The sequence below is a fragment of the Ovis aries genome, chromosome 1 (assembly GCF_016772045.2).
Source record: "Ovis aries strain OAR_USU_Benz2616 breed Rambouillet chromosome 1, ARS-UI_Ramb_v3.0, whole genome shotgun sequence".
NCBI lineage: Eukaryota > Metazoa > Chordata > Mammalia > Artiodactyla > Bovidae > Ovis > Ovis aries.
Window position 1 is genome coordinate 274,855,736 of NC_056054.1, and position 18,919 is coordinate 274,874,654.

The 18,919-nt window shown below is 49.9% G+C and overlaps 2 long non-coding RNA genes across 3 annotated transcripts in view; both read left to right on the forward strand.

Moving 5' to 3' along the window:
• LOC132657535 (uncharacterized) overlaps positions 1 to 18,919 on the forward strand; it is a 107,071-nt gene that overhangs the window by 51,676 nt on the left and 36,476 nt on the right. The window lies entirely within an intron of this gene.
• The window catches only part of LOC114110669 (uncharacterized), a 39,922-nt gene continuing 25,579 nt past the window's right edge, over positions 4,577 to 18,919 (forward strand). The window contains exons 1-2 of one of the 2 annotated variants that reach the window (XR_009595890.1): positions 4,577 to 5,626; positions 5,858 to 6,030. This is a non-coding gene — a long non-coding RNA (uncharacterized LOC114110669). Of the gene's footprint in view, positions 5,627 to 5,857; positions 6,861 to 18,919 lie in introns of those variants that run through there. The other variant, XR_006056752.2, reaches the window with a different exon arrangement.

Here is an 18,919-nt window from a genome sequence, read left to right on the forward strand (position 1 = left end):
CCCGGAATATTCACACGGCGGGGGGAGGCCTCTGCACTGTCCTTGACTTTGAAAGACAGTCCTTCGAGCCCAGCTGTTGGAATGGCTGCTCTGGTCCCACAGGCCACAGCTCAGGTGGTACCCACTCTGCAGGGGGAGACGGAGGGGGCTCTGGGACGCCGGCTTCGCCCAGCTGGCCCGCCTCCGGCTCGGTGGAGCCCCGCCAAGCCCACAGTTGCTGGTTCTGTCCCCACACTCCCCCGCCCCCGTTGCCAGCCGTGAAAGACGTGTCCAGCTGTCCCGGATGAGAGGCGCCGGGGACTGCCCCGGTGTGGCCTTAACCTTTAGTAAAGCACAGCCGCTTAGCTGTGCAGCGATTTAGTGAAAGCCTCTCTGGAGCTTAAACTCAGCTATTTTCTGGTTCTTTGTTCCACTTCATTCCTCTCTGGCTGGGCTGTGTTTCCATTTCCTTCAAAAGGCGTGGTTCCCCTCTCATCCAGCAGAAATGTCAGTCTTGTTTCTAAAACTGCCCTTTTCTGCTCCCCTACCCTCATCTCTTATCTTGGGAAAACACAGATATTTAGCCCCAGAACACGTGGAGATCCTCTTTCCAGCGCTCTCTTTTAGAATCAGCTAGTCCAGTTCTGGGTCCACAGAATGCTCCTATGCTCTACTGTGAAGTTTGACACAGGTTTTGATACATTTTGTGAAACAGAATGGTGAGCCATTGCCAGTTTTGGGGGTCTGTTATTTTATTTTTTTGCATGGGAAAAGCATGACACGGAATTTGGGGTATGCTCCTCTATTTCCTGAACAAACTCTAGCAGTTGCTATCTGCCAGATCCAGGGGACTTCAAACACTGATAGGTGATGTTTTCAAAATGACAACATATGTATCTGGAAATGTCCTTCATTTCACAAGAGCACCCATGGTTTCTTGCTGGCGATGTTGGAATGACCGAGCATTGGACTTTGTTTTTCCACTCTCACGTTTTCCTGAAACCGGCTCAGTGCATTGAGCCGGTCCTTTTGCCATCAGATGGATTTCCTGAATTGCTGGCTTCAAGTACTTTGCTCCCTTTTCTGACACTCTGCTTCTATTCATAGCCGGCAGATAATCGGAAGCCAGGGTCAAGGGCAGCTGTTGAACGCTGATTGGCAGCTGGCAAGGTGTGGCGACTGCCATCTGGTCATGCCAGGTCTGGATAGCACTGCCAGAGTTTACTTAATTCAGGCAGAAGCAGTTAACTCCAGCTTGCATGCGGAAGCAAAGCTAGTTAACCGTTCTGTACTCTCCAGGTAGTCAAACTGGTTCCCAAGTTTAGACACAAGTTGGAAATTAAAAACAGCATGGTCTGAAGTCATGGGGTCTGTGCGATACGCCTTGCCTCTCCCTCCGGATTAGGATTCAGAGACAGAAGGATGTGTTTCTCAACCCCTTCGTGACAAATAGCATTGGGTACTTTTAACAGAACATGAACAAGAAAACTGATTTCTGTAGCTCAGAGGGATGAATATTTTCATAGCTCCCCAAGTATTGGAAGTGAGAGAAATATTACCTCCATCATATGAACCAACATGGCATGATTGATCGGTACCTCCCAGAAATTAGGTCAGCCCTATGAGAAACCAGGCTATGAATTCTGTAAATGTATGTTTCATAAATACACGCTTCAGAGCTCAACTCATTGCTTTTAAGCGGTGGATTGTAGCTAACCCCGTTTATTGCCCGTCCCAGCACTGTAGGGGTTGAAGGGCTGGTGGGGAAAATGCCTACTCTGGTGGTTAAAGCTTTGCTGGGATTGATACGCAGCATTCTTGGCAAGACATTGCAGATCCCGCTTTGTAATTGCGAATGACTTTCGCAGTGATCTCAACCATTGCTCATCAGCAGGCGCTGTGAGTGACAGATGCCCAGCGTGTGGGGAACCATCCCATACACCCCAGGAGTGTTCTCTTCATCCAAGGACTGTCACAGCCAACGTCACCAACTTTCCGAGGGAGGGTTTAGAGTTGGAGCCCCCTTTTCAGGACAGAAAACTGAGTCCTGATAAGAGGAAGTCGCTCTCCGGGAGCCAGGACGACCCTTGACCTCAGCTTCCCTCTCGGAAGTGTAAGACCCAGGCAGGGGACGTGCCAAGAAATGCTTCCATCCATCGTTTGGCAAGTTCTCAGGGAAACGAGACTTCTTGCCTGGAGACGGTCATTTTAATTTGAGGATAAAAAATCAAATTGCTTTGCTCTCAAAAGTTTTCTTTGAGGCTCTCCGCATGTAAACTCGTCATTTTCATGTCTGAAGACATGTTTTTAAGGGAAGCTGTGCGGTTTGGTAGCTGAGAGCATCTGCTTTGGGGTCCGATTGGCCCAAGGTTGAATCTTTGCTCCGCCACTTACTCTGTGAACTTTGACGACTTAACGTGTTTGAGTCAAGGTGTCCTCATCCGCGAAAAGGGGCTGGTGAGAGGCGGCGGTGTGAACTGGCAGCCCCCGCCCGAACAATGTACCTCATCTTGTCATCACCCACTCTCAGGGATCTGCCAATCCCTGGGTGCCCCCGGGGAGCTGGTGTGTTACCTCTGGGTTCTGAGCCTGTCTGCGCCTGGCATGGGCTCTGATGATCGCCTGGGACACAGATAGGATGACCTGTCTGCTGACCATCCCCCTACAGGACAGGATGACCACCCACCTACCTGCTGGATGCACGCGGCTCCCTGGACTCTTTGCCCGTTGCCTGCCCCTTCGTTTCCCGTGGCTCCTGAATGGAACCTGCATTTAGACCACTGTACGGATGCAGAAAACAAACCTACAGTTTCCAAGCAGGAAGAGGGGAGGGATAGATTTGGCAACCCACTCCAGTGTTCTTGCCTGGAGAATCCCAAGGATTGGGGGAGCCTGGTGGGCTGCCGCCCATGGGGTCACACAGAGTCAGACAGGACTGAAGTGACTTAGCAGCAGCAGCAGCAGCAGCAGCAGCAGCATTTACACACAGATCACTAATAAGCACATACTGTGTAGCACAGGGAATTCCACTCAATACTCTGTAATAATCTACACGGGAAAAGAAACTCTAAGAGTGGGTATATGCGTATGTATAACTGATTCACTCTGCTCTGTAGGGGAAACTAACATAACATTGTAAGTCAACTATACTCCAGTGAAAGTTGATTTTAAGACAGACCACTGTATGGTGTACACAGTGACTGGGAAGTTGCCAAATGTTTACTCGTGTGTGTTTCAAGTTAAACACACCTCTAATCAAATCCCAAATGGCCTCACTCTTAGCCTGTCCAGCTGTGTGTAGAAAGAGATTGTTTCTGAGTTTTGACATGAGAAACGCCACCCACAAAAGGAAAACCCAAACGTTATTAGCAAACTTGATTGCTAAATTATGTTTTACTGTGGAAGAGGCCATACAAATGGTTAATGAATATGAAAAAAAATGTTTCGCTTTCACTGGCAACTTTTCAAAATGCAATATCAAAGAGCAAGGAAATTGAATTTTCACAAATTAAATTGGCAGATTTAAAAACATGAAAATTTACTGCTAGTGAGGATGCAGAAAGACAGGTAATCCCACTTAAGGCTGGAAAAAAAAATTAGTGCAATCACCAGGAAATTATTTGCTGATATGTAATAAAAAGCCTTGGAGATACTCATATCATCCAACGTAGTCATCCATTTTAAAGAGATAATGCTTCCTTAAAGTGAATAAAAGTTATATTCAAAGATATCTGTATAGTGCTACCATTTTAAATGGAAAGAATTAGAAATAAGCTTAGTACAACAAAAGGATGTTTAAATGTGCTCCTTAGAATGAAATATTATGCTGGCATTGAAATGAGATTTTAGCAAGAATCTATGGCCTAACTACTATTTATGAAAAGTTTACTATATGCAGGGTTACAGGTTAAGCACTCTGAATATACATTACCTCATTTAAACCTTATTATGACAGATTAGTAATCTCCTAACTTCCCACAATTTATCATCTCATTTAAACCTGTCTGACAAATGAAAAATGGGGGGAAAAAAAAACAGTTAACATGAGGGAATACTTTGATATTCTTTTAAAAACAATGACTAGCATACAAAATTGCATGTAGGTCTAGTTCAACTCTATGAATACAGTAAGACCCACCTTCCTGTTGTGAGTAGGGGCCAGAATCCCAAACTGCGTCAGCTGTAGGGTTCGTGTGGTCCCCGAGTCCTAAAGTGAAGGTGGGGCCTGGAAGGTGGATACCAGCTCATCCCTCGTCACCCTTCATCCAAACTCACATTATTCCAGGGCTGCAGGTGTTTAGGGAAAAACTTACCAAAATATTAACAAATCGTGAGATAGTAACTGTATTGTGGTATTTGGTTTTTCCACAGCGGGCATAAAATCCTTGTGAAAGCTTTAAAAGTGGAAAAGCCATTTGCTTGACAGCTTCTTAAAGGAAGTGGGCAGTTCCTTCTTTCCTCCAGTCCTTTCCTCCTGACGGCCAGTGACCGACAGGAAAGGGTGAAGGCGAAGCCCCGCCGTCCCAGGGAAGCCAGAGGCGTGTCTCCGTCCGAGCCGCTGAGCGACCCACGTGATGCCCGCAGTGGCTTTGTGGTCACACATGTACAAGCGGAGAAAAGAGCACGACGGGGTTGGCCAAGCCCTGGGTGTTACCCAACCTCGGGTGCTACCAAAAATGCTCCGAGCAAAACAGAACGCCAGCTACGTACGGAAGGAAGACATCCGTACGAGGGAAAGCGCCTTGTCCAGGTTCCCGGCACCGCAGCGCCTCCCTGGAGGCCGGCGCGAGGCCCCGGAGCGGCTCCAGGAGCAGCAGGAAGCGGCTCGCAGCCCCTCCTGCTGCTTGCGGCCCCCTGCTTGCAGCGGCCGCCGCCTCTGAAGCGGTCCCCAGGGCAGGGTGTGCCCTCCGCGCCCGCACAAACCCCAGAGACAGGGAGCGGCCGGCTTCCTGAGCGCCGGGGACCCCCGCGGGGGGAGGCCTCGGGCCGCGCCCCACAGGAAGCACCCCGCTTTTGTTGAGGCTACAGTGCCGAGGGCCCGCCCTTGTTTGCTGGGGCTTTCCTGCCGGGCTCTGTGGCGAGGCGGCTGAAAGCAGAAGGCTCGCGAGCCCCTGGCCGGGCTCCGGCCTAGAGGCGGAGGTGCGGCGGGCCGGGGGAACCCACTCGCCTGCCCGGGTGGTGGCCACGGGCGGCTGGAGGGAGAGAGGCCCAGGACAGCGCTCCAGACGGCGTCCAGGCCAACCTCTCGGAGCACAGCCACGTTCCTTCAGAGCCGCTCACTCACGTGTTCAGCTGGCGCCTGCCCAGAAGCGTTACAGGCCCTGGAGCTGGGCTGCGCTTAGTCGCTCAGTAGCCTGTGCCTCTTCGCGACCCCGTGGACTGTAGCCTGCCAGGCTGTCCATGGGGATTCTCCAGGCAATAGTACTGGAGTGGGTGGCCATGCCCTCCTCCAGGGGATCTTCCTGACCCAGGGACCGAACCCAGGTCTCCCACATTGCATGCGGACTCTTTTCCAGCTGAGCCACCAGGGAAGCCCAAGAATACGGGAGTGGGTAGCCTGTCCCTTCTCCAGGGGATCTTCCTCACCCAGGAATCGAACTGGGGTCTCCTGCACTGCAGGCGGATTCTTTACCAGCTGAGCTACCAGGTAAGCCCATGGGCCCTGGAGCAACCAAGAGAATTAGGACACCACAGCTGCCCCCAGGAATCCAGGGTGGAGGCAGAGGCCGAAGCCTCAAGTAATGGGCTGAAGACCAGGGGGACACAGGCGCTCCCAGGCAGCTCAGGGGGCGGGGTGCCAGCTGTGTGAGTGCATCTCGGACTCTGATGGGGATGGACATCACCAGGGCATCTCGCTAAGGTGCACATTCCCATCCAGCAGGTCTGGAGGAGAGCCTGAGATGCTGTGCATGTAACACGCCCCCCAGATGATGCTGCTCCTTGTGGCCGGAGGTGCGCGCCATGAGGGGCAGAACCCTGGGAGAGGACTCTGAAGAAGCTTGGCAGGTGCAGACTTGGGACAGGGTGTTCCTGAGAGATAGGACGTTCCAGGTGGGCCACTGGGGATGTGGGGGGGTTGAATTGTCAAAGAGGCTGAGGCTAAATTGGAGGGCCTTGAAATGGCCCTGGGCTTACCTTTTAATTCTATTCAGTTTTAATTCATTCTGTAAGACTCGGTGTCAAAGCCAATATTCTGAGAAATGCGTTGCTAACCCTCACCTGACGCGGATCCTTCTGCTCACTGGTCATCTTCACAGGGACCCTTCCCTGCCGTGAAGGTGATAAGGCTCTCAGAGCACGCCTGGTGGTGGAGGACCAGGCACTGTGACTGAGTGCCTCCAGTCCTAGGCTCCAGTGAGCCCTCTGCAGCCCCATGGCCTGGTACACAGGGCCAGCCAGAGCTCACTGTGTCTTCAGCTTGAATGAAGGAATGGCTAGGAGCACCTCCGATGTGGCTCAGCAGGACAGCAGCAGAGCAGTCAGGAGCCCAGGCGCTGCCGTTAGAATCAGTTCAGTTCAGTTCAGTCGCTCAGTCGTGTCCGACTCTGTGATCCCATGGACCGCAGCACGCCAGGCCGCCCTGTCCATCACCAACTCCAGGAGTCCACCCCGGAGACTGGCCCCGGTGCAAATCCTGGCTCTGCGCTGCACCTGCTCCCTGGGTCTGGACATACCTGTGACCTCTCGGGCCTCTGTTTCCTCATCTGAGAAATGGGGATGGTAATAGGACCTGCCTCCAAGAGTTGTGTGTCTGCTGTGATGTATACACATTGCCCCCAGCAACTGTAAACCTTTAGTACATGTTACTTTTGTTCAGAGCTGAAGTTGACATTTGCCAACTTGACCACGTGTTTCTGCATTAAAAAATTTTTTTACATTGATTTTTGTTGGAGTGTAGACTGCTGACTTACAATAGTGTGTTAGTTTCTGTCATCCACTTTTTGATGGGTACAATTTGGGGAGGATGGGCATATTTGTCTAACCTATGGCTTATGAGGGAACATCATTTATTTTTGTCATGCCTACCTTCATTGACACGAATAATGACAGATATTTGTATTAACTTTTAGAAAATTCTTCCTTGAACCTAAAACAGGAAAACACATGTAATGAAACAAATAGGGGTCTTGGGAGACTACTTCAAGCAGAGCCCTTAGGTCTCAGCTCGTTTCTTGAGACCAGCCCTGCTGTGTCGGGTGGGAGAAGTCAGTTGCCCTAGCACATTCCAAGTGCCCAGTGGCCACACGGGGCTCTTGGTTACCAAGCTCGACAGCCCAGGTACGCAGATGTAGGACAGTCCTCGGGACAGCACCGACTTAGAGTGTAAGGTTTTTTACATTCAGAGTTGCAGGCTAGGACCCCCTGGTGGACTAGGGGTAAAGGATCCATCCGCCAGTGCCGGGGACACTGGTTTGATCCCTGGCCTGGGAAGATTCCACATGCTGAAGGGCAGCTAAGCCTCCTGCAGCCACGGCTCCTGAGCCTGCATTCTAGAGCTCAGAAGACAAAGCAAGAGAAGGCACCGCAGCAAGATGCCTGAGCAAGTCCACTGCACCTAGAGAAAGTCCACGCACAGCAGTGAAGACCCAGTGCCGCCCAAAGGTTTTCTACATTTAAAAAGAAAAGGCTTGCAGACTGTAACTGAGGTACTCAGAGATGGCAAAATCCAGAAGTCACGCAATGAGGATGTTGCAGAATTGAGCACGAAAATTAGGAAATGGTAAAGGGGACGTTTGCTTTCAGACGACAGAGTTTAACTCTACAATTTTTTGTTCCACGGCTGTTATTAACTAGACACTTACTGTGTGTATAGCTCTAAACTGGCGGCTCTAGGGAGGACAGTAACGTCTGGCAGATGCAATCAGTGATCCCAAACTGCTTGCCGTTGAGTTGGATGGACACCAAGTGTATAGAAGAACACTCAACAGCAACTCAAGGAGGAGTGTGAGGAAGACCCGGTGAGATGCTGTGAGACCAGAGTGGCTCTGAAAACAAGCTGTGATGCTTGACTTCCCCAGGACGGGAGACACAAGTGGAGCTGAGTCAGAGGCAGAAACGGGTGTGGTCTGGTGGGAAGCAGGAAGCGGCTACCTTAGGTGAAAGAGAACCAGTGCTTGTTGGTCACACTGGAAATGGAGCTGGGGTCAGATTTTGGAAGGACTTGAGTGACAATGTAAGATGATTCGACGTTCTCCAATAGACAGCAGGAGCCGCAGAACAGCTGTGAGCAGGAGAGCACAATCCCACAGGTAGCATTTTGCCAAGGGGAGTCTGAAAGTGAAGTCGCTCAGTCATGACGCTCTTTGTGACCCCGTGGACTGTAGCCTACCAGTCTCCTCCATCCACGGGATTCTCCAGGCAAGGATGCTGGAGTGGGGTGCCATTTCCTTCTCCAGGGGATCTTCCCGACACAGGGGTCAAGCCCGGGTCTCCCACATTGCAGGCAGACCCTTTACCCTCTGAGCCACCAGGGACGCCAGGTGGTCTGGCAGGGGTTAAAAAAACTGGACTGGAGCAGCCCAGCCATCCCTCCTGGGACACCAGCCCAGAGGTTACAGGAAAAGTCCAGGTAGGGAAGCAGAAGGACCAGAAATAGGTCAATGCAAAGGGCAATGGAAAGGGAGGCGATAATGAGGAAGACAGGTTTTCACTGAACAGGGGGAACAATTAGCAGCAGAAGTGTAGACGAAGATGGCTTGCTTGTTTCAGATGTTTGGAGTTTAGGAAATATCCGTTGATCTGGAATTTGGAAGGGGAATCCTCCTAGAGGTAGCTTCATCAGATCCCTTCACATACCTCCTCCAACTGCTCCGTAGTGTTATTCTGTGTGTTGAGTGTTTATCTAACTCTTGGCAGTGATGGCCTCTACCCGGCTTTACTTCCTTCCCCAGGGGCCCCAGTTTAAGCACCATGCGTGCTGTCATACACGCACGACCATGAGTAACGCGGATAGCCGGCGGGCCGCTGCTGTGGAGTACAGGGAGCTCAGCTTGCGCTCTCTGATGACCTAGAGGGGTGGGGTGGGGAAGGGGGGCTCACCAGGGAGGGGGTTTGCTGTTTGCTGCTCTTCAGTCACTAAGTCGTGTCTGACTCTGAGACCCCATGGGCTGCACACCAGGCTTCCCTGTCCTTCACTGTCTCCCAGAGTTTGCTCAAACTCACATGCATTGATCCCCTGAGGCTCAGCAGTAAAGAAACCTGCCTGCAATGTAGGAGGGTGGTAGGCGCTGTGGGTTTGATTCCTGGGTCGGGAGGATCACCTGGAGAAGGAAATGGCAGCTCACTCCAGTATTCTTGCCTAGGAAATCCCGTGGACAGAGGAGCCTGGCAGGCTCCATGGGCTTGCAAAAGAGTTGGACATGACTTAGAGACTAAACAACCTGTCCAGTGAGCCGGTGATGCCACACAACCATCTCATCCTCTGTCACCCCCTTCTGCTCTTGCCCTCAATCTTTCCCAGCATCAGGGTCTTTTCCAATGAGTCATCTCTTCGCATCAGATGGCCAAAGTATTGTAGTTTCAGCTTCAGCATCAGTCCTTCCAATGACTATTCAGGACTGATTTCCTTTAAGATTGACTGGTTTGATCTCCTTAGTGTCCAAGGGACTCTGAAGAGTCTTCTCCAGCACCACAGTTCAAAAGCAACAGTTCTAAGGGAGGGGATATCTACATACATACGGCTGATTCATTTTGCTCTACAGCAGAGACTATCGCAACATTGTAAAGCAATTATCCTCCAATTAAAAAAAAAATTACCATGCGTGGAAAAAGTGCCCAGTTAGTGAACAGCTGTTCCACAGTCAACTGTAGAGCCAGGCCCTATGATCTAACCCTACCCTTTACATGTACTGAGATAAAGAGAAGAAGGGATTGCTTGTTTGTTTCAAAAATAAAAGTCCTGAGAAAACAGATTGTGTTGGTGAATAGAGGTGAATGTCTATAAAATGCCAATTGTTTGCAAAATGGAGATGCAAATATCGACCTCAGAGAGTACTGAGCATTAAGTGAGGGGCGTGCAAACTACCTGCCAAGCAGTAAGCCACCCGTAAATGTTGCTTGATTCTAATCTGATGAGCTGAACGTGGGATCAGGAAACCCCATATATGATTTTATGGCCTCCACTATCTCTCCACTCACGCATTCAATAGAGGCCATAAAATGAGGGAAGTTCCAGTGTCATTCCGGATCACTCTGGGCAGAATTGTTAAAGGTCTTATTTGTTCAACCGAGCAGAAGCCAGGGAGGGCCCAGCCCCAGGGGTAACTCTCATGCCTGAGGGTTTCTGGCTCAGCCCTCATCTGTTTCTGCTTCTTTTACTCTTTGGCAGCGGGGTCACTGTCGGTGGAGTGCTGGAAGGTAAGACGTAGAACGATATTAAAGAAGAGTTTCTAGGAGGGAGTGATGTAGCTATTCGTGTAGATATGGCTGGTTACACCAGCAAGAGAAAATCAGAGTCGCTGCATCCAAATTCAGGGTGTCAGCTACTGCTGGCGCCCACCGCAGGCTGGGCCAGGAACCCTGAGCTGGAGACCACAGCCTCCACCAGACGCTTCCATCTTGTTCTCCCTTCTGGGCGTCACCCTGCAAAAGACAGTCAGAAAAAGCTGTTTAATAGACCACCTTCAACTAGCCAGGAGCCCTCAGAGTACTTGTTTCACCTGAAGAGGAAGTCTGGACTTCACTGCTTGGCTTCCCTCCCACAGTCTCGCCCACGATGTCGGTCCAACCATATCTTCTCATTTTCCAAGTGCATCCTCAGCTCCGGTAAGGAGGCGGCATGCAACTTACTTGCGGAAAAACCCAATCCTTGCTTCCCTCTGTGCTTTGGCCGCTGCCCTTATCCAGAACGACCTCACCGTTGCCTTCTGCTTTGCTAGATTTTACGCCTTGAAGACGCAGTCAAGACCTGCTCCCCCCACAGGGCCCCTTTCTGACGACTGCAGCCTGTAGGCAAGCCCCTTTCTCTGGCCTTCACTGTTCTCGTTTATGGTGACACAACACTGACTCGTCTCATGTCTGCTGTCTCTTGCGTTTTCCGACCAGACTGAAGTCAGAGTTCATGTCTTGCCCTTCAGATAACATCATCGAGATCTAAGTTATAGCTCTGTGACATTCACAAATCTTACCTGATTCAGGCTTTTCAGAGTGATGTCTGAGAGACTTGAAGAAAAGATTCCTTAGCGAAAGCTTGAGATCCTCAGGTCCCAGTCGTTGGAAACCTGGCAATGAGCTGCCGGGTCATGGTGAGAAGGAACATTCTAGATTGTCATTACTCGTGACCGTCTGAAAGCTCAGCCACTGGGGCAAACAGTCCTGGGATAAGCCATCCCTGCCCCACAGAAAAAGTAGTTCAGTCCTTGAGGGAAACTTGGAAAGCACAGAAGGATATCAATAACATAGAGTTCATCTCTAATCCTGCCAGACAAAAAGAAGCATTGCTAACCTTGGTGTGCTTTCCAGACTCCCAGCCCCACGCACTCGGGTAGACAGATAGTCTGTCCTAGTTGAGATCATGCCATATGCTGAGCTGGGTAACCTACTCTTTTCACAGATAATTACACCACGATTGCTAAAACTCCTCCTGAATATATTTATGAAGTTTCGTCCCCAGGAAGCAGACTCTGAGATGCGCATTGGTGTGCAGGATATTTCTTAGGTGGAGACCTTGGAATCAGCTGCTGCAGAAAGGGACAGAAAGAGGCAGGATGAGACAGGGAGCAGCTGAACTGGGATGTAGGTGGGCTCCCAACCCAGGTCTGGCCGCTTGCCCCTCGAAAGTTGATGCTCAAGAGACAAGGGTTCGTAGCTAGGGAAAGGTTGCTTCATTTAGGAAGCTGACAACCTGGGGAGAATGTAGATTCGTGTCCCAGAGCCCACTGCCAATCAGGGGTCAAGAGCTTTAAAGGGGGAGTTTCAGGGCTGGGGATGGGAATTATGTGCAGTCGTCTTGAAATTGATCCTGCAGTGGTCTGGTCACATCACCTTGATTGTTTCAAGTGCAGATAACCTTCAGTTCCCGGGTTGGTTTGTTCTCATTCCTGGAGTCCAGTTCTCGGAGCTGTGTGAGATAAAGCAGCTTAGGTCATGGCTACAGCCAGGTCATCATGTTAACTTCTACGTGGGGGAAGCTTCTGTATCTGTAAAGCTGCTCAAAGGACGTGACTCAGGATATTATCTGTAGCCCTTGAGAAGGAGCTAAAGACCTTTGCCTTTGTTGAATGACTCCTGCCCTGCCGCTGTGTTCAGTTGCTTGAATCATATCCGACTCTTTGTGACCCCATGGACTGTAGCCCACCAGACTCCTCTGTCCACGGGATTCTCCAGACAAAAATACTGCGGTGGGTAGCCATGCCCTCCTCCAGGGGGTCTTCCTGACCCAGGGACTGAACCCGCCTCTCCTGTGTCTTCCACATTGCAGGCAGATTCTTTGCCACTGAGCCACCAGAAAAGCCCACTGAATGACTCAGCTATTATTATTTTGTCCCGTTTGACTGCTTTTCTTTGCTTTTGCATTTTTTCATCCTCTGATTGAATTTATCCTTTGGTTAACGTCTTTCTGCAGACAATAGGCAGGTGGAGGACATGGGTGGGGGTGGGGGAAACTCTATCCTGGGAAGGCCCCATGGAGTCCTGCTCCGTTACAGGCCCACTGAAGGCCTCAGGGAACCCCATTGAGGACTCTGGATCAGCAGTGGTCCTCCCCAGCTGTCCTGAATTGGAGTGGCGGGGCTGGACCTTTATATCCCCAGGGGGATTGCTCACTGATCCTAGACTGCCCCAGAAAGTTCACATGGTTCAGGCTAGGTAGGGATCTTTAGCTGAGGAAGTCTTCAAAGGAAGTTCAGAGGTGATGGCTGTCTCAGAGCAGTATCCCTAGAAGATAGGAGAATAATTCCTTCATCGCCAGAGAGGGCGGATGTGGCAATAGGTCAAAGCCTCTGCATTCATAGTACCACGCTGCATAGCCAAGAGTGGGCTTCCCAGGTGGCACTAGTGGTAAAGAACCCGCGAGAGACACAGGTTCAGTCCCTGGGTGGGGGAGATCCGCTGGGGGAAGGCCTGGCAAACGCACTCCAGTTTCCGCACCCGGAGAATCCTAGGGACAGAAGAGCCTGGCGGGCTACAGTCCATGGGGTCACAGAGAGTCAGACAGGACTGAAGCGAGTGAGTGTGCACACGCCCGTGGTCACCAGGAATGGCAGCTGGAACTGAGCACTGGCCGTGCACCAGCATTGTGTGCGGGCTCTCAGCCCACGACTGTTCAGGGCGGTGATTATTATTAGTGACATCCTCCTTACCGACAAAGACATCAGATGGCCAGCTACTCACTGGGTCCCACCGCCCATAAGCTGGGGAGCCAGAATTTGAATCCTAAATCTTTGTTTGTTTGGCTAAGTACGTAAGAGTGCTTTCAGGTAAGAGTTTAAGTTTCCAGGCAAAAATGTTGCTACATGCTCAAGTGATAAGTTGTATGCCAGGCCTTGTTTTCATCTTCATGACGGACTAGAAGGATGGGATCTTCAGAAATGGCAAAAACATTCTTAGCCCCCAGATTAGGAACATGTAAGTAACTATAGGGGACGCATCTTTCAAAGTTGTCACTAAAGAGCGATGGAGACTGTTCCCTTCAAAGTCGTTTATTTAAAACACAGAACAGCATCTACATGAGGACGTGAAACCCTCCCACTTAACCTGCCTCTGTTTTTCTACCATGCACTTCAAGGATTGCATTTCCTGCAAGTGAGGGTCTTGTTAGGCTCATACGTGGCCCACCAGGTCCATTTAGCATACCACATCTAGTGTTATTTCCTAGTTTTGGAAGAACTATTCCAATTCAGGGATCATAAAAATTAACATTTAATTCTTTACGCTACTATAGATGTTAAAAATCTTTTGGTGAAATTCATCATTCGTTCTTAACTTCATTCCACCGTTTGACTAGGTTTTTCCACACGCCTACCCAGAGTGTTCATAATTTTTGAACAACATCTTCCTGAAAAGAGAAAGACTTCACCAATTTTTTCTTAACCCCTCTATTTGTCATGCTGTAATCTACACATGCAGCTCTTTAGGCGAGATGAGTACTGTTTCAGGGCGATGGTGTTTATGTATTTATTTGTCCCACTTAAGCATCAGCACAAAAATTAAAATGCAGGGTCAGTTATCACTGGGGAGTGTTCTCAGCACCGTAATGCGGTTGCCAGGCAACCTGTGGGCGGGCGTTAGATAGAGGAAGGGAAAGCTCTCAGCCTGCACTTCAATAGCAGTATTGGCTTTCATTTCAAACGTGCTAAATAATAGGTCCCTGCAACCCAATTCGCCTCCTTTAGCCCAATTTGCTTGCTTTTCTTCTTGAATGGAAAATTAATCTGGTTTAGTACCGGGTAACATTTGCAACCATGCAGTCTCTGCCAGGCACTAAAATAAAAAAAGAAAGCGTTTTCCACTTTGGGAAAGAAGGAAGGTCTGTTTTCTCTTCGTGTTTCACAATCTTTCCTTCCTTCCTTCCTTCTTCCCTCCCTCCTTTTCTTTCTCTTTCCCCATCTTTCTCTTTCGGTGAACAAAACACAGGGTCGAGGCAATGGATGGACGAGTTCAGGGAAAAAAAAGCGCCCCGGCCAGCGCTTCATGAGATGTGAACACCCTCACGTCTTCTAGAAAGCCATGTTTAATAATTTCGACGTGTTGCCTTCTATTCTGGAGCTTCTTAAACACACAGACATCAGTGAGTCAAAATGCCTGCCCGTAGAGAGAGCCTCAAGCCAAAGAGGCTGGTCCTAGGGTCCGGGCTGGGGTTAGAGGTAGGAGGGATCCCGGGTCCTTAGGAGGAGAGGCAGCGATATACAGGCAGTCCGAGTGCTGGGGGATTTGGCCGGAGGGCGAAGGGCACTTCTTTCCTCCCGAAGCCCAGAACCCTCCTCCACTGGGCTAGGCTCACACGCAGGGCTAACGCAGTGCTCACGGTGGGCCAGCCTCGCCCAGGGTAGGTGCTCAGCAGACGTGCTGGATGCACACATGTGCGGAGCCCGGATGCAGGAAACGCTGTCGGACAGCTGCGCCCCGTCACGGCGCTGTAGGGGAGCGTGTTTGGGGCCTCATGTAATTTCCTGTTTCGGGGATGCAGAAAAGGAACTAGCAGCCAAGGCTGGCAAGCTGTTCCTGGCTGAACGCGAACCAGGCTTCAGCTCTGCAGCCTCAGAAAACTCCTCTCCTGTGTTTTTCCTCCTTGGAGTAATTTAATTTTCATCTGTGTGCTCTGAGGTTTCAAGAGCTTTGAAGAGTGGGCACAGGGTTACCTTTGGAATAGCTCTCGCAGGATTCCCATGCTCTTTTGGGTTTTAAAACCCTGGCCCAGGCTAGGAAGGCCAAGATGCTAACCTGAGGTTCTTCTTTGAAAGCACCGCTCCTCTCCTGGCCTTCCTTCTGTTGCTGTCAGTGGTTTAGATCCCGGCTGTCCCGGGGTGGGCACTGGTCCAGCCTGCTGCCGGGGCTTCCTGCTGGAGACTCCTACCCACAGTCTGCCACTGTGTCCTCACAAACTTTTCCTTCCACAGGCTGCCATTTGCAGAAGCCTCTCTGGTTATTTGTCCTTTCTCTTGAATACCACGATCGCATCAGCTCTGTTCACAGTCACAGACAACAGAACTCCCCAGGCAGGGTGTCTTAGTATGGAAGCCAGGCCGCCTTGGTGGTCTGCAGGGGTCTTCTCCGAGGTCTAGGGGTGCTCAGAGTTTCGGAAGCAGCACCCCATAACTTCACGTGACCGGCTCACCCTCCACTGCGCTCGTGCAGTTGGATTTGTGAACCCACAATGTTTGGCATTGATCTGGTTGTAGGCAGTCACGGGGAGGGTCACAGTCAGGAGCCGAAGAGAGAGGAGAAATACAGGCAAAGAGAAGCTGAGACAGTCAAGGGAAAGCAGGCGCGGAGAGGGGACCATCAGCAGAAGCATGGAGAAAGAGATGGAAGAAACCCGGCAGAGGCCCCACCAGAGGACTTGGTGATCTTAGTGCAAAAACCAAAATGCTTTCAGGTGACTAAGAGGTAATCAGCCGCAGAATAAGGGAATCGGGGATGCTGGGAGGGCATGAAGGCCCAGAGCAGGAGAATGTGGTCAGGCTTGTGGGCGAGAGAACACCCCCTAGGGTCGGCAGGCATTGACCAGAGCACGGCAGACTGAAGGGACTGGGATCAATCACTCTTCCTCTCTCTCTTCTGTTTCTGACACTCTCTACCCTTCTCCCCGTCTCTTGGATAGCCTATCTGCCTTTTTCTCTTTCTTGAATCAATCAGTTGATCAATCGATCACTTCTCTTCTCCTCCTTTTCCTCTTATCTCAAAAGCATTTTGCAAGTCACAGTTCTTGACTTAGTAGGTTATGAAGCTAGTGCTGCAGGTTATAACAAGCACTTTCTAAACACGGAAACCGGATGGAATATATAGAATAATGTACAGTAAAACAGAAAACAGGTTAGGGGTAAACCTTTGTGTTTAGTAAAGTTATAAGTGTGGTGTGAGTATGAGTGTGTAAAATTATTTTCATGTTATATGCTGCTGCTAGGTCGCTTCAGTCGTGTCCGACTCTGTGCGACCCCATAGACGGCAGCCCACCAGGCTCCCCCATCCCTGGGAATCTCTAGGGAAGAACACTGGAGTGGGCTGCCATTGCCTTCTCCAATGCATGAAAGTGAAAAGTGAAAGTGAAGTCACTCAGTCGTGTCCGACTCTTAGCGACCCCATGGTCTACAGCCTACCAGGCTCCTCCGTCCATGGGATTTTCCAGGCAAGAGTACTGGAGTGGGGAGCCATTGCCTTCTCCATTCATGTTGCATAGTATAACCCAAAAGTTTGAAGGCCACTGGGATATAATTTACAACCAAAGAAATCTCTCTATTATTTGATATAGCTAATAATAAGAAAGAAGATAATAAGATAACAATAAGATAATAAAAAAGATAATAATAAGAAAGAAAATAATAATAAAGAAATCTCTTTATTATTTGATATAGCTAATAATCTTTTTCTGATGAGTGCTTTTAAGAGGATCATATTGATTAAGTTTTAATATTTCTTTTTCTCAACTTCTATCCCCACCCCCAAGGTCAGGAATTTTTCAGTTACTTTTTCCTAGGATTTTTTCTCTTTGTGGATTAGCATCTGTGGAAGGGAAATGTGTTCTTTAGTTGAAAAACCTCATTAAACTCAGAATTCACATAAGCACTTGCTTCAGTTCAGTTACACAAGCAATATTTATCTTCTGGATGCCAACCAATCCTGATGGTTAGGTTGTTGGCTCAGAAAGGGTGAATTTCATTAACCGCTCTTGGATGGCAGGCAGCAGGGTGTTGAGAAGTGCAATTAATTAAATTTATACTAAATATGGAGGGTCTTCTTGGGATGAGAGAGTGCCAGGGAGCCCCCACTCCTGTATGGTGCGTGCCTCTGTCCTTGAGTTCAAGTCCGTCCCGCCCGTCAGAAGACAGTGCCGTTCCCGTCCCATGTGCTAGCTCCGGAGACAGTAGAGATCACCGTATTCAGCCTGCACGGGTGATTCCACCTTCCTGTTCATCTTCACTGTGTTACAAATTTTAAAAGCCGTTCACACTTGTTGAATCAAAATCGAACCAGCAAAGTGTACGAAAAGGAGAATCTGCAAGTGTTCTCCCATCTCCTCTGCCCCACAGCTCCCTGCTCAGGCCTCTTCACAAGATGATGCTGAGGACTTGCTGACTTGTCTCCTTCTGGGTACAGGGCGGCTTAACTCAGAACTGACCGAGCGCGTGAGTCTCCTGGGGTCTCGTTAGTGCCGGTTCTGACTCCGCAAGCCGGGGCAGGGCTTGAGACTCCCCTCTTCTAACAAGCTTGCAGGCCCAGGAACCACACCTTTCGTGGCCATACTGCTCACTGTCCAACACAGCAACCGCACAGCACGTACGGCTGTTTAACTTTTAAAATTTCTTAAATAGAGTTAAAGCTTCCATTTCCTCACTCGAGGCTGCCACATCTTGAAAGCACACTTGTCATACATGGCTGTTGGCTACTGGGTTGGACAGTGTGGATAAATAACATTTTTTATCACGGCCAGTCCTGTTGGACAGCGTGCGCTTCAGCTTTCCCTAGGTCAGTACTAACACATGTCCCGCTTGCCGTGGGGTTAGAAAGCGGCGAGCAGGGACGTCTTGGTGGTCCAGTGGTTAAGACTCTGTGCTTCCGATGCAGGGGGCACAGCTTCCATCCCTGGTTAGATAAGATTCCAAACATGCTATATGGCAACCACAACAAAAAGATGACCAAATTTCGTGAGAATTCATTCTCCTCCGAACAGACATTCAGTGAGTTTTGAACAGAGAAAGCTAGGTGAGTGTGAAGGGTAGCCACTGTCTCCCTGTGAGCATCGTGACAGACGCAGCTTTGGGCAGGACAGAGGTGGGCTGTGGCCACCTTTCCATGGGGGCCTCACTCAGACAGCAGACTGGGGCCTCTTTCAAGGCACCACTGGCCTCGTGCCATCTAACCAATCAATCCATTAGCCCTGTGATGCAGGCCAGCCTCCCTTCCTCATTCTTAACATCATGTGGAAATGCTAGTCTCTTAGGACAGGGAACCTACGATAGGCTATCACCGTGTAATTTCAGTAGTGAAGATGTTGCCACAGTTACAGCGTGTAATAATAGGCACATGGTCAAACGGGTCACGGAACTCTCCAACCACTGCGAAAACTTTCCTAAGGCTGTTGAGTGATGTAGGCATGTACTTAAATGAGAAATGAAAACTATGTGTCTCCCAAACTGCCTTTTCCTGGGTGATGCGTTGTGGGTGGTTTTCCTGTTCTGTATGCTTCCCTACATTTCCCACACTATTTATGACGGACTTGTTAGTACCTTTTTCTCTTTACCCTGAAGTCTTTCAGCATGTATTTTCTAAGACCTAGGATATCCTC